The sequence below is a fragment of the Thalassophryne amazonica genome, chromosome 9 (genome assembly GCF_902500255.1).
Source record: "Thalassophryne amazonica chromosome 9, fThaAma1.1, whole genome shotgun sequence".
NCBI lineage: Eukaryota > Metazoa > Chordata > Actinopteri > Batrachoidiformes > Batrachoididae > Thalassophryne > Thalassophryne amazonica.
The window spans coordinates 29,023,188-29,037,754 of NC_047111.1; the positions used below are offsets into that span (position 1 = coordinate 29,023,188).

The 14,567-nt window shown below is 47.3% G+C and overlaps 1 long non-coding RNA gene across 2 annotated transcripts; it reads left to right on the top strand.

The window, feature by feature from the left end:
• The first annotated feature begins 42 nt into the window (after positions 1-42).
• Positions 43-13,090, top strand: LOC117516943. Of its 2 annotated transcripts, XR_004562590.1 has the most exons (3): positions 43-57; positions 427-513; positions 12,949-13,090. It is a non-coding gene; the product is annotated as an uncharacterized LOC117516943 (long non-coding RNA). The 2 variants fall into 2 exon arrangements; XR_004562589.1 differs by lacking the exon at positions 43-57 and having other exon boundaries at positions 409-513.
• The last annotated feature ends 1,477 nt before the right edge of the window (positions 13,091-14,567 follow it).

The window sequence follows — 14,567 nt, forward strand, 5'->3', positions numbered from 1 at the left end:
TACCACCTACAACAGCAACTGACAAATCCACAGCGCCACCAGAAACTGCAACAACGGGTGTGTCCACAGCTCCACCAGCAGCTCCAGCAACGGGTGTGTCCACAGCTCTACCAGCAAATCCAGCAACAGGTGTGTCCACAGCTCCACCAGCAACGGGTGTGTCCACAGCTCCACCAGCAACGGGTGTGTCCTCAGCTCCACCAGCAACTCCAGCAACGGGTGTGTCCTCAGCTCCACCAGCAACGGGTGTGTCCTCAGCTCCACCAGCAACTCCAGCAACGGGTGTGTCCTCAGCTCCACCAGCAACACCATTTACCAGTGTGTCCACAGCAACAACAAGTAATCCCCCATCTCTATCATCTACAGGAACTGGTGAGCCCATCACAAGCCCACATACACCAACCATCACAGGAAGTGGAACCGAAGTGACTGTACAAGATCCACCACCCGGGTTTTCACCAGGTGAAATAGCTGGCATTACCATCGGCTCCATTGCTGGAGTGGCTGCTATCGGTGAGTGTGTTACACCCTTTGCATAGTGAGTAATCAAAAGTAAATTCTTTTTTTATGTGTCATTTTTCAAGAACAGACTTCACAATATGCTTCATATTTAAGAAAAAATATAAAGGCATTAATACAGCAGTTAAACCTCAGTCAAAATAAATAAAATGAAATAAACAAAATCCTGCACAAATGGGTCTTAAGCTTCTTTTTAAACGTTTCAAGTGTCCACAAATCTTAAAGTTCCTTGAAAAGCCTTCAGTTAATTCAAAATGCTGCAGCTAGAGTGCTGACGGGGACTAGAAGGAGAGAGCATATTTCATCCATATTGGCCTCTCTTCATTGGCTTCCTGTTAATTCTAGAATAGAATTTAAAATTCTTCTTCTTACTTATAAGGTTTTGAATAATCAGGTCCCATCTTATCTTAGGGACCTCATAGTACCATATCACCCCAATAGAGCGCTTCGCTCTCAGACTGCAGGCTTACTTGTAGTTCCTAGTGTTTTTAAGAGTAGAATGGGAGGCAGAGCCTTCAGCTTTCAGGCTCCTCTCCTCTGGAACCAGCTCCCAATTCAGATCAGGGAGACAGACACCCTCTCTACTTTTAAGATTAGGCTTAAAACTTTCCTTTTTGCTAAAGCTTATAGTTAGGGCTGGATCAGGTGACCCTGAACCATCCCTTAGTTATGCTGCTATAGACTTAGACTGCTGGGGGGTTCCCATGATGCACCCAGTGTTTCTTTCTCATTTTGCTCTGTATGCACCACTCTGCATTTAATCATTAATGATTGATCTCTGCTCCCCTCCACAGCATGTCTTTTTCCTGGTTCTCTCCCCTCAGCCCCAACCAGTCCCAGCAGAAGACTGCCCCTCCCTGAGCCTGGTTCTGCTGGAGGTTTCTTCCTGTTAAAAGGGAGTTTTTCCTTCCCACTGTCGCCAAATGCTTGCTCAAAGGGGGTTGTTTTAACCGTTGGGGTTTTTCTGTAATTATTGTATGGCTTTTGCCTTACAATATAAAGCGCCTTGGGGCAACTGTTTGTTGTGATTTGGCGCTATATAAATAAAACTGATTTGATTTGATCAGTTCACAAGTGCTGCACACTTCTTACTCTGGCAAAAGCATATTATACACGTATGATGTCTTTGTGGCAAAAGCAGGTGACGGTGGATATGTGTGTAAAACATCCAGAAACATTTGTGAAATATAGGTTACATACATAATGCAGACAATATCATGCGGCACGGAGCACACCCGCTGACATACATGTGTCTGGGGGGAGAAGAGAGAGAAGATGTTGTATGCCATTTTGAAAGCCTGTAATATATCTGTAAATCATTAATAACTGAGTGGGAACTCTGTTTTGTCATGTTTTGACCTGCCCCCCTGCAGCATACGAGGGCTGTCAATAAAGTATAGGTCCTTTTTATTTTTTCAAAAACTATATGGATTTCATTCATATGTTTTTACGTCAGACATGCTTGAACCCTCGTGCGCATGCGTGAGTTTTTCCACGCCTGTCGGTGACGTCATTCGCCTGTGAGCACTCCTTGTGGGAGGAGTCGTCCAGCCCCTCGTCGGAATTCCTTTGTCTGAGAAGTTGCTGAGAGACTGGCGCTTTGTTTGATCAAACTTTTTTCTAAACCTGTGAGACACATCGAAGTGGACACGGTTCGAAAAATTAAGCTGGTTTTCGGTGAAAATTTTAATGGCTGATGAGAGATTTTGAGGTGATACTGTCGCTTTAAGGACTTCCCACGGTGCGAGACGTCGTGCAGCGCTCTCAGGCGCCGTCGTCAGCCTGTTTCAAGCTGAAAACCTCCACATTTCAGGCTCTATTGATCCAGGACGTCGTGAGAGAACAGAGAAGTTTCAGAAGAAGTCGGTTTCAGCATTTTATCCGGATATTCCACTGTTAAAGGAGATTTTTTTTAATAAAAGACGTGCGGACGGGTCCGCGCGTCGGGACGCAGCCGGCGCGGTGCGGCGGCACAGGAAAAACACCTCCGTGTTGATAACCATTTGTAAAATCCAGGCGGCTTTTGATGGCTTTCAGTGGAGTGAGTATATGAGAAATTGTTTAACAACTGGACATGTTCCAACTTGTCCTTAAGGCTTCCAACAGAGGTGTTTTTCCTGTGGCGGAGCGTCGCGGCGGCTGCGAGCCGACGCTGCAATCTGCCCGCATGTCTTTCATTAAAAAAATCTCCTTTAACAGTGGAATATCCAGATAAAATGCTGAAACCGACTTCTTCTGAAACTTCTCTGTATATAGGCTTACCTATGTGCTGATTCACTGACTGTGAAATTACAGATTAACCAGCAGCCTAACTGATGAGTTATAGACTGTTTGTCATCATGTCAAAAACATCAAAGTCCTGTGGAGCTCAGGGTGAAAAATGGGAAGAAGGTCATGCTAATGGTGCGATAAATGAATCAGGGGTTCCCCTATCATAACACAAGTTAATGAGAACCCCCGGCAGGCTGTATTACTATAAACATGTGATGCCACGCGCAGATGAAATAATGAAAAACAATGTTATTATTTTAAATTAGATTAGATTAGATAGAACTTTATTGATCCCTTGGGAAGACTCCCTCAGGGAAGTTGAGGTTCCAGCAGCATTGTATAGCAACACACAGGGTAAGAAGCACACAGCGTATCTAAAGTAAAAGTAAAAAAGTTGCAAAATATAATATAATACCAGAAATACTGCTTGCTACTGGTTTACTGGCTACTACTGTTCCTCTCCTTCCTGTCCTCTGTCTTCCTGTTACTCCTCCTTCCCCTGAGTGAGGAGTTGTACAATCTGATTTCCTGAGGGACAAAGGAGTTTTTCAGTCTGTTGGTCCTGCAATTGGGAAGGAGCAGTCTGTGGCAGAAGAAGCGCCACTGGTTGCTGATGATGGTGTGCAGAGAGTGACTGACATCATCCATAAAGACCAGGAGTTTGTCCAGTGTTCTCTGCCACATCACCAGAGAGTCCAGGTACTTGTAGAAATCCACAGCTTCCACCTCAGCTCCCTCGATAAGAACTGGTCGCGGTCTTGGTCTGGACTTCCCAAAGTCAATGACCAGCTCCTTTGTCTTCGAGGTTTTGAGCTGTAGATTGTTTGTGTGGCACCAGATAGCAAAGTCCCTCACTCGGCTCCTGTACTCCTCCTCCTCTGTCATCCCTGATGCGTCCAACAATGGCTGTGTCATCTGCAAACTTCTGGATGTGACACAGCTCAGAGTTGTATTAAGTTACTTCCTCATGAAGACATACGTTAATGGTCACAGAAACAGATGTAAAGTCTGAATCTGAGAACGCTAAAATAAATATTTGCAGATGCTGCCCCAATTGATAGACAGATTGAGCTGGCGTCTGATGTTTTACGAATGCTGTACCAGACCATCATGGTGAAGAAGGAGCTGAACCGGAAGGGGAGGCTCTCAATTTACCAGTCGACTTATGCTCCAGTCCTCACCTATGGTCATGAATCTTAGGTGTTGACTGAAAGAAATAAGATTGCAGATACAAGTGGTGGAAATGAGATGCCTCCATTGGGTATTTGAGATTACACTCCTGGACAGGGTGAGAAGCTACAGTATCTGGGAGAGACTCTGAGTAGAGCTGCTGCTTCTTCACATCAAAAGGATCCAGCTGAGGTCATTCGGGCATCTGGTGAGGATTCCCCCGAACACGGTGAAGGGACGTCATTCCCCAGCTGGCTTGGGAATGCCTCCAGATCCCTTGGGAAGATTTCAGGACTTAGCTGGGGATAGGAAAGTTGGAAGAGCTGATTAGTCTGCTGCAACTGCTACCCAAACCTGGATAAGCAGCAGAAAATGAATGAATGAATGAATGAAAAAAATAAAGGTTTGGGAATTCCAAAATTTTAAACTGGCGATCGAAACACTTTGTATGTGCGCAAAATCTCACATACGCGGGACATTAATTGTAGGTAAATTGTTGGGAAGGTGTCGTAGCACGGACCCACAACAGGGGGCGCAAATGAACGGACAATGAGTAAGCCAAAAGGTAACAATTTAATGTTGTGATAATACACAACGAAATGTGTCGTAATTTTCACAGTCAATAAACACCAGGTGATGTGTGGGCAGGCTCGAAGATAGAAGACGCCCGACGAGAGAGAAGCCGCGTCCCACACGGCTTCCACCACCCACGGCCTGAAGAACACCGGAGCCGCCAAGTCCCGAGTCCCCAGGTGGCCTCTGTCTTCGACTGTCGACCCTGGTACTGCTGGCAGAAAGCAGAAATATGATGTGTGAGTGTGAGTCCGCACACTCAGTAATTTACAGTCCAGACACCGTTAGGAGGGAGCACCTCCACCTCCAAATCATACACACTCGTGCAGCTCCTGTTTGTCCCTCTTCTGGGTCTTCACAGGAATGCGACTGCACACAGAACAATGTTAGACAATCAATAATTCAGCAGAGAAAGTTACCTTGGTACTGGTAGTCGATTTCTCGGCGGGGAGGTGGAGTTGCAGTCCGGCTTTTATGGTGGTGATAAACGAGTGACAGCTGGTGCAGAGGATGACTGACAGCTGTCACTTCTTCTGGGTCTGGCGCCCTCTCGTGCTTGGAGCCCGCACTCCAAGCAGGGCGCCCTCTGGTGGTGTTGGGCCAGCAGTACCTCCTCTTCAGCGGCCCACACAACAGGACCCCCCCCTCAACGGGCGCCTCCTGGCGTCCGACCAGGCTTGTCCGGATGTCTTGCGTAGAACTCGGCCAGGAGGGCCGGGTCCAGGATGAAGCTCCTCTTCACCCAGGAGCGTTCTTCAGGTCCATACCCCTCCCAGTCCACCAGATATTGGAAACCCCGGCCCTTACGACGGACGTCCAGGAGCCTGCGGACTGTCCAGGCAGGCTCCCCGTCGATGAGCCGGGCAGGAGGCGGCGTAGGTCCCGGAGTACAGAGGGGTGAGGTGTGGTGTGGTTTGAGACGGGAGACATGAAAGACAGGGTGAATCCGCAGTGAAGCCGGGAGTTGAAGCGGAGGTGACGCAGCGAAGGGCCTGTTCTAACTCCTGGTTAGCCCGCTCTGCCTGGCCGTTGGTCTGGGGGTGGTACCCGGACGAGAGACTCACGGTGGCCCCCAGCTCCTTACAGAAACTCTTCCACACCTGCGAAGAGAACTGGGGACCACGATCTGATACAATGTCCGATGGTATCCCATGCAGCCGCATGACGTGGTGGACCAAAAGGTCTGCCGTCTCCTGGGCTGTCGGGAGCTTCGGGAGGGCCACGAAGTGGGCCGCCTTGGAGAACCGGTCCACTATCGTGAGAATAACGGTGTTGCCCTGGGACGGCGGGAGGCCCGTGATGAAGTCCAGGCCGATGTGAGACCAGGGGCGATGAGGCACTGGCAGGGGCTGGAGGAGTCCCGTCGTCCTCCGATGGTCTGCCTTGCCCCTGGCGCAGATGGTACAGGCCTGGACATAGTCCCGGACGTCGGTTTCCAGGGACGCCCACCAGAAGCGCTGCTGGACTACTGCCACGGTCCTACGCACTCCGGGATGACAGGAGAGCTTGGACCCGTGACAGAAGTCCAATACGGCAGCTCTTGCCTCTGGTGGGACGTACAGTCTGTTCTTGGGGCCAGTCCCCAGGTCCGGGCTCCTTGTCAGGGCCTCCCGGACGGTCTTCTCCACGTCCCAGGTGAGGGTGGCCACGACAGTGGACTCGGGGATGATGGTCTCGGTGGGGTTCGACAGCCCCGCTTTGGCTTCTTCTTCGTGCACCCGGGACAATGCATCTGGTTTTTGGTTCTTGGTCCCGGGGCGATACGTGATCTGGAAGTCAAAGCGCCCGAAGAACAGAGACCAGCGGGCTTGCCTGGGGTTCAGCCGCTTGGCGGTCCGGATGTACTCCAGGTTCCGATGGTCCGTGAAAACCGTGAAGGGCAACGATGCCCCCTCCAGCAGGTGCCTCCACTCTTCAAGAGCCTCCTTCACCGCAAGAAGTTCCCGATTGCCGACGTCATAGTTCCGTTCGCTGGGGTCAACCTGCGGGAATAAAAGGCACAAGGATGGAGGACTTTATCAGCCTCCACACTCTGGGACAGCACGGCTCCTATCCCTGAGTCAGAGGCGTCCACTTCTACTATGTACTGGCGATCAGGATCAGGCTGCACCAGAACTGGTGCAGTCGAGAACCGGTGTTTCAACTCCTGGAACGCGGCTTCGCACCGATCCGACCAGGCGAAGGGGACCTTGGTGGAGGTCAGGGCAGTCAGGGGGCTAACTACCTGACTGTAACCTTTAATGAACCTCCTGTAGAAATTTGCAAAGCCTAGGAACTGCTGTAGTTTCCTGCGGCTTGTTGGTTGGGGCCAATCTCTCACCGCCGCAACCTTAGCCGGATCAGGGGCGACAGAGTTGGAGGAGATGATGAACCCCAGGAAGGACAAAGAAGTGCGGTGGAACTCGCACTTCTCGCCCTTCACAAACAGCCGGTTCTCCAACAACCGCTGTAGGACCTGACGTACATGCTGGACATGGGTCTCAGGGTCCGGGGAAAAGATGAGTATATCGTCCAGATATACGAAGACGAACCGATGCAGGAAGTCCCGCAAGACGTCATTTACCAAAGCTTGGAACGTCGCGGGGGCGTTAGTGAGGCCGAACAGCATGACCAGGTACTCAAAATGACCTAACGGGGTGTTGAATGCCGTCTTCCATTCGTCTCCCTTCCGGATCCGAACCAGGTGGTACGCGTTTCTAAGATCCAATTTTGTGAAAATTTGGGCTCCATGCAGGGGCGTGAACACTGAATCCAACAGAGGTAACGGGTATCGGTTGCGAACCGTGATCTCGTTCAGCCCTCTGTAATCAATGCATGGACGGAGTCCGCCGTCTTTCTTGCCCACAAAAAGAAACCAGCACCCATCGGGAGGTGGAGTTTCGGATCAGCCCGGCAGCTAAGGAGTCCCGGATGTAGGTCTCCATTGATTCGCGTTCCGGACGTGAGAGGTTGTACAACCTACTGGACGGGTACTCAGCGTCCGGGACCAAATCGATGGCACAATCATACGGTCGGTGCGGGGGAAGAGTGAGTGCCAGATCTTTGCTGAAAACGTCAGCAAGATCGTGGTACTCCTTTGGCACCGCCGATAGATTGGGGGGAACTTTGACCTCCTCATTAGCCGTAGTGCCGGGAGGAACCGAGGATCCTAAGCACTCCCGGTGGCAGGTTTCGCTCCACTGCGTAACAACCCCAGACGGCCAATCAATCCGGGGATTGTGCTTCACCATCCATGGAAAGCCCAAAATCACTCGGGAGGTAGAAGGTGTTACATGGAACACTATCTCCTCCCTGTGATTCCCAGACACAACCAAAGTCACTGGTTGTGTCTGATGTATGATTAATGGAAGCAGGGTGCCATCTAGTGCTCGCACCTGCAATGGTGCCGGCAGAGCCACCAGAGGGAGCCCTACTTCCTTTACCCATCTGCTGTCCAGCAGATTCCCTTCAGACCCCGTGTCTATCAGTGCTGGGGCATGAAGGGTTAAATCCCCACAAAGGATTGTAACTGGGATTCGTGCAGATTTGCGGGGTTTTCCCGCGTGCGTGTTATGACCCACCCTTAGCCCAGTTTCTAAGGACGGGCGTTGTAGTTTGACCGTTTTAGGGCAGTCCTTCTGCATGTGCTCGCAAGAGCCGCAGACAAAACACTCCCCGCGGGCCAGCCTCCCTTGTCTGATTTGTGATTTTAATTTGGCCCTGCTCGTGTCCCTAGCCTCCTCAGCAGGGGGAGCCGTAGCCACACGGAGCTCTCTGGCAGTGAAGCGTGGGGACGACGCCACCTTGTCGGAACCGGAAGGGGGAGGGACGGCTCGTGCCCGGTCACGCCTCCCGGCCTGCTCCCGACGATGCTCGCTTAAACGGTTGTCTAAGCGTATAACCAAATCGATCAGCCCGTCAAATTCCCGCGGTTCCTCCTTGGCCAGTAGGTGCTCCTTAAGGACCGGGGACAGTCCATTTACAAAGGCGGCGCGGAGCGCAACGTTATTCCAGCCGGACCTCGCTGCCGCGATGCGGAAGTCGACTGCATACTCGGCTGCGCTACGGCGCCCCTGTCTCATCGACAGCAGCACGTTCGAAGCGGTCTCGCCTCTGTTGGGATGATCAAACACTTGTTTGAATTCCCGTACGAACCCAGTATAAGACGTTAGGAGCCGTGAATTCTGCTCCCAAAGCGCCGTAGCCCATGCGCGTGCCTCTCCTCGAAGCAGATTAATAACATAAGCTACCCGGCTAGCGTCTGATGCGTACATGACGGGGCGCTGTGAAAAGACGAGCGAACACTGCATGAGGAAGTCCACGCACGTCTCGACACAGCCCCCGTACGGTTCCGGAGGGCTTATGTATGCTTCAGGGGACGGTGGGGGGGTTCGTTGAACGACCAGTGGAACGTCTGATACAGGCCCAGGACCAGCCAGAGGAGTGGCTGCAGCAGCGCCCTGATCGCGCGCTTCCACCCTGGCGGTGAGAGCCTCCACCCTTCGATTAAGGAGGACACTCTGCTCGGTCACTAATTCCAACCGGGCCTTGAAGGCGGTTAAGATCTGCTGCAGCTCACTCAACCCGCCTCCCGCTGACGCCTGCGCTCCTGGCTCTTCCATTGGCCGTTCAAGCTTGAGTTGACGCCCCTCGGAGTCCATGACGATGGCCGAGAAATCCTGTTGGGAAGGTGTCGTAGCACGGACCCACAACAGGGGGCGCAAATGAACGAACAATGAGTAAGCCAAAAGGTAACAATTTAATGTTGTGATAATACACAACGAAACGTGTCGTAATTTTCACAGTCAATAAACACCAGGTGATGTGTGGGCAGGCTCGAAGATAGAAGACGCCCGACGAGAGAGAAGCCGCGTCCCACACGGCTTCCACCACCCACGGCCTGAAGAACACCGGAGCCGCCAAGTCCCGAGTCCCCAGGTGGCCTCTGTCTTCGACTGTCGACCCTGGTACTGCTGGCAGAAAGCAGAAATATGATGTGTGAGTGTGAGTCCGCACACTCAGTAATTTACAGTCCAGACACCGTTAGGAGGGAGCACCTCCACCTCCAAATCATACACACTCGTGCAGCTCCTGTTTGTCCCTCTTCTGGGTCTTCACAGGAATGCGACTGCACACAGAACAATGTTAGACAATCAATAATTCAGCAGAGAAAGTTACCTTGGTACTGGTAGTCGATTTCTCGGCGGGGAGGTGGAGTTGCAGTCCGGCTTTTATGGTGGTGATAAACGAGTGACAGCTGGTGCAGAGGATGACTGACAGCTGTCACTTCTTCTGGGTCTGGCGCCCTCTCGTGCTTGGAGCCCGCACTCCAAGCAGGGCGCCCTCTGGTGGTGTTGGGCCAGCAGTACCTCCTCTTCAGCGGCCCACACAACATAAATGAAGCAACAGTTGATACATGTTCGCACACGTTACTTGTAAGTTACTCTTAAGTCGAAATATGTCGAAATAATGTCTAGCGTACCCAAAACTTATTTCTGACGTCTGAGTAATGTGCTTTGAACCTCAAACCACATGAATCAAACTCATCTCCAACGCATATTGACATATGTAGATGTATTTGATGTGTTTCGGATGACCACAGAACTTACTGAACGTGTGTCTAACTTACAGCTACCGAATAATAGCATATTAACAGCATTTAGGGGAATTAGAATATAAAAATAGGGTTCACAGGAGGAACTCGTCAGTACTCCTCAAGATTCCATGGTGAGCAGATGTCCATGATGGAGGATCCAGCAAGGCTAAGATGAAAATACCTACTAGCTGTCCTCCAACATCAGCATGACCTCATCGATTTGACACTGTACCAGTTGCATGCCAATAGAGACAGGAGAAGACCTGAAGAGAGGAGAAGGAACTGGGTGAGACTATGGCTCAGGAGGCAATGGCACTTTGGCCAAATCCAATCTCATGGCAGTTTGTGATGGCATTAGGAAAAGTCAATTAATCTATGAGGGAGTTTTTCCTTACCACTGTCGCCTGTGTGTCTGCTCTGGGGGTTAGTAAGATTGGACTTTCCTTGTGTGAAGTGCCTTGAGGCAGCTTTGTTGTGATTTGGCGCTATATAAATGAAAATAAATTAAACTGAATTAAAACTGAATGGGTTTGTGATATCGTCAGGAAAATGGGGCACTTTTTGTGACAGGGCATGAATTAATTTTATGACATGGGCACGAAATGTGGGGTTACAGGGGGGAGTCTGGGGGCTTATGGTTAGGGTTAGGGGAAGTGAGATACTTACCTTATGGTTATGGTTAGGAGAAGAGGGAAGATTATAAATAGTAAATGAAGAGTTCAGACGCAAAACCCTGTATCTCCACCAGACCACTCTTGTTTTAAATAAGGATATTTACCTGATGGAAGTTGTACATCTCCATGAATCATTCTTTCTTCTTATGAAATGGTTATGGTGCATTGAACAAAAATAGCAGAATCTCAAAAATCATCCTTTATTAAGCAATGTGTTAATTACCAACCTTTAATAGATTTGGCTGCAAAACGTGGTATCTCCACCTTCAGTTTGTTTGCAAAACTCAATAAGTCCATCACTTTAATGTACGCTAACACACAGGCAAGACGCATTACGAATGTCATATTTGCGTCAATCTTGGAACATTTTTGACATTCTTAATGTGACTTAGCACATCTGAAAAGGTTTCTTAATAATTCATGTTGGTGTGTGATATTCGTGATTTTTGTGGAGCATGTTATTGGCTGTCAAAAAAATCTTCCACGAATGTCATGCACCACCCTCATTTCACCTCATGTCGTGGAGGTCGCAACTGAGCGTGTTGATCCGTCTTGATTAGTGGTGATCCTTAATAAAGCGTGACAGCGTTCTTCTCTGACGTGCGCACAATTAAACCCTGCTGCACCGCATTCAGTTTCATTCCTGCAGTTTGCTGAAGAAGGACAGAGACGCCAAGTCGGCTAAAGGTTTTGTTCCAATTCTCCTCAGCACGCTCCTGCAGGTGTTCCACCTGCTGCTGTGCCTGATGTTTGGGAAAACGAGCAAGATGAGAGCCGCGTGGAGCCACACATCTGGCTCTCTCAGTGTTCTCCATCTCTCTGCGCCTACGCGCAATAGCGCGCAACAGCACGGAACATTATTCTTGACCGTGCATAATGGTTCCTGATAATTCTCCACCAACACGTTACATTAATCATAACGTGTGGTAACAGGTTGCAGCTGTTCCTGAGGAGACCTGATGGCTCTGCCTCAAATCATCACATTCGTGATCAGCAGCCAAGAATGTATACTTTGTGGCATTCCTGACATGCCATCGTTATGTGTAAATGCAGCATCAGAGAAGCTCTCGTGAGCACTGCAATCTTTGCCTCACGTGCCCGAGATACATGACAGTGAGTAGTGCGCTGTTCACTGTGTGGTTTTGCACACAAACTGGGATGGCGCTTACGAGGTTCTGCATACAAATCACATCTTGACTTGCATTTACCACAGGATTTATGGGGTGTTGCAGCAGAATTGATTTTGTTATCGGATACGAGCCTCGGTAAGCTTTCACTTGCAATGGTTATCTAATTTTCCGTGGGCGTGGCATTTATGGGGTTTTGCGCCTAAACTCTTCAAATATTTAAAAATGCATTACGAAAAGTGCCCCATTTTCGTGACTGGGGCACAAAAAAGCATGAGACTGGGCTGATTTTGATATGTATGACCAGCTTATGGTGGAACTCCATAACGAGGACCATGGATTTGAAACATCTAGTCTTTTTATCGGCAATGACGTGTTTGTTGGTAATACGCTACCACGCACTATGCATAAGTCAGACTATCATTGGCCATAAATAGTGAATGCCAGCAACACGCTAAGCATTCATTAGTATAAGTTATTGAAACATTCTATATAAATTAATAATACGTGATACAGTATGTGTGTACAACTTGTTATGAATATGGTATGTATGCGCCCAAAATGGGAAAAAAATTAATAAAATAAAAATATAATTCAGCATATGCCAGCATTTTAGATAACTTTTGATATGTTGACATACGCTGGCTAAATCGCCAAGGTGTGACAGGGCCTTTAAGATCACATGAACATGAATGTCAAGGCAATACTGTGTCATCGGTGATTTATTTGAACTTCTTTTTCTGAAACTTCTTTAACAGAAAAACACATGAAAACTTGGTGCACAAGTTTTCTGAAATCAACATAGGAGCAAAATTACACATTCACAAAAAATAAAATAAAATAAATGCACACACAGCAGACCTAATAATTGTTGAAATATACATCCAGACTCATTATGACCACACATCCACACAAGCAAGTACACATGCACACAAAGTTTAAGTGAGGAATTCATGCTTGTGTATGAGAGATACTCGAAACATTTAACAGTTGAATGTCTTCTGCCAGATCATTTTTTTATTATTATTTATTTTTCCAGGCGGGTGGCATTTTTGGAGTCCTGAAGTTCACTGGGAAAATCTAAGGCGGTCAACTGCCTCCTCAGACAACAAATGTTTTGCAGAAATTATGTTTTCCTTCTTATAGTGCCAAAAAATTAATGTAAACTCATAATTCCTTAAGAATTTATGACTAAACAATGAAAAATGATAGCTGAGGAAATAACTGCTCCTTTGTTAAAAAAAAAAAAAAAACGAACACATTTATGGCAATTTTTTTGTTTTCTTTTTAAAGAAAGTATTTCTATTTTGAATGATAGTAAGTGTAATTGGAACTGATGTAAGAAGCTGGATTATGCAATTAAACTGATTTCACCTAATTTGCTTTTGTGTAGACCAAATCTGCTCTAGTTTGTGTTTCAGTATGTAGGTTGGATTCATTTGGATAATAATGAGCCGGATTGTGACTCAGTTTTTTTTGGGTCAAAACCAGTATGAGGTGCCGCTGGTGTGCTCAGTACACGTTAAAAATGTTTCATGGTGTTAGTGTGTATAGCTTGAATTGAAGAGCATTTTCAGCATGAAAAAAGATAAGTTGATGACACTCGTAAAATATGCACATGTAAAAATGTGCATATTTTAGTAAGTTGGTAACTTATTATAAGATGCTGCTACAAAGTAGGACATAGGATGACAATGGTTTTAAAATAAAGTTTGATCATGAACTTGAAATTCTATGTGTATTTTATTCAGAGTTAAAGTGTGTATCACTCATAAATAAAATGTTAAATAAGCTAACTATTCTAAATAAATAAAAGGATATGAAAATACTGATGTATTACTTTTTATTTTGGTGCCATATTCCATGAGAAATGAAGTCATAAACACGGGGAATTTAGCCTGATTTCACCGGCTACTGATAAACGCTCAGAAACATGAACCTCTCAGAAAACTGGACTTTGATGACATCATGTACCTCATTGAAGGCCTCTATTGAAATGAATGAGGAAAAACTGTTTTTTGTTTGTTTGTTTGTATTTTTACAGTGTGAAAACAGTGTTTTTGTGGACGTTGCGTGAATCTGTCAAAATGGTTCAAATCTGTGTTTTACGAGGATGCACTAAAACAGCGAGGAGTTGTGTTGCTTATTAGGTATGTATGTATATATGTATATGTCGCAGACATGAACAAGTGAAGCTATTTAGAGGCTATTAGAAAAGTATCCGACCTTATTATTTTTTTCAAAACCATATGGATTTGAATCACGTTGTGATTGCGTCAGACAAGCTTGAACCCTGTGCGCATGCGTGAGTTTTTCCACGCCTTTTGCGTGGTTGGTTGGGTCATTCGCCTGTGAGCAGGCTTTGAGTGAGGAGTGGTCCATAACATACCTTTCACTACTTTGACATTTCTGTTATTTCTGTTGTTTTTTTTTTTTTTAATCTTGTGAAATATTTTTGATATATGCATTTTCTAATTTTTGGATCTGTAGGCTGCAATTATCAAAATAAAAAAAAAAATGAAGCATTTTAGTATAGAATATGCAAAATTCTAATCCAATTACAACTGTTCCACAGATTTGATTGGTTAATCGTGAGATTTCAGACCACAAAATATCGCGTTGATGGTGGCAAAATATTTGACCGTTTCACATTTGATG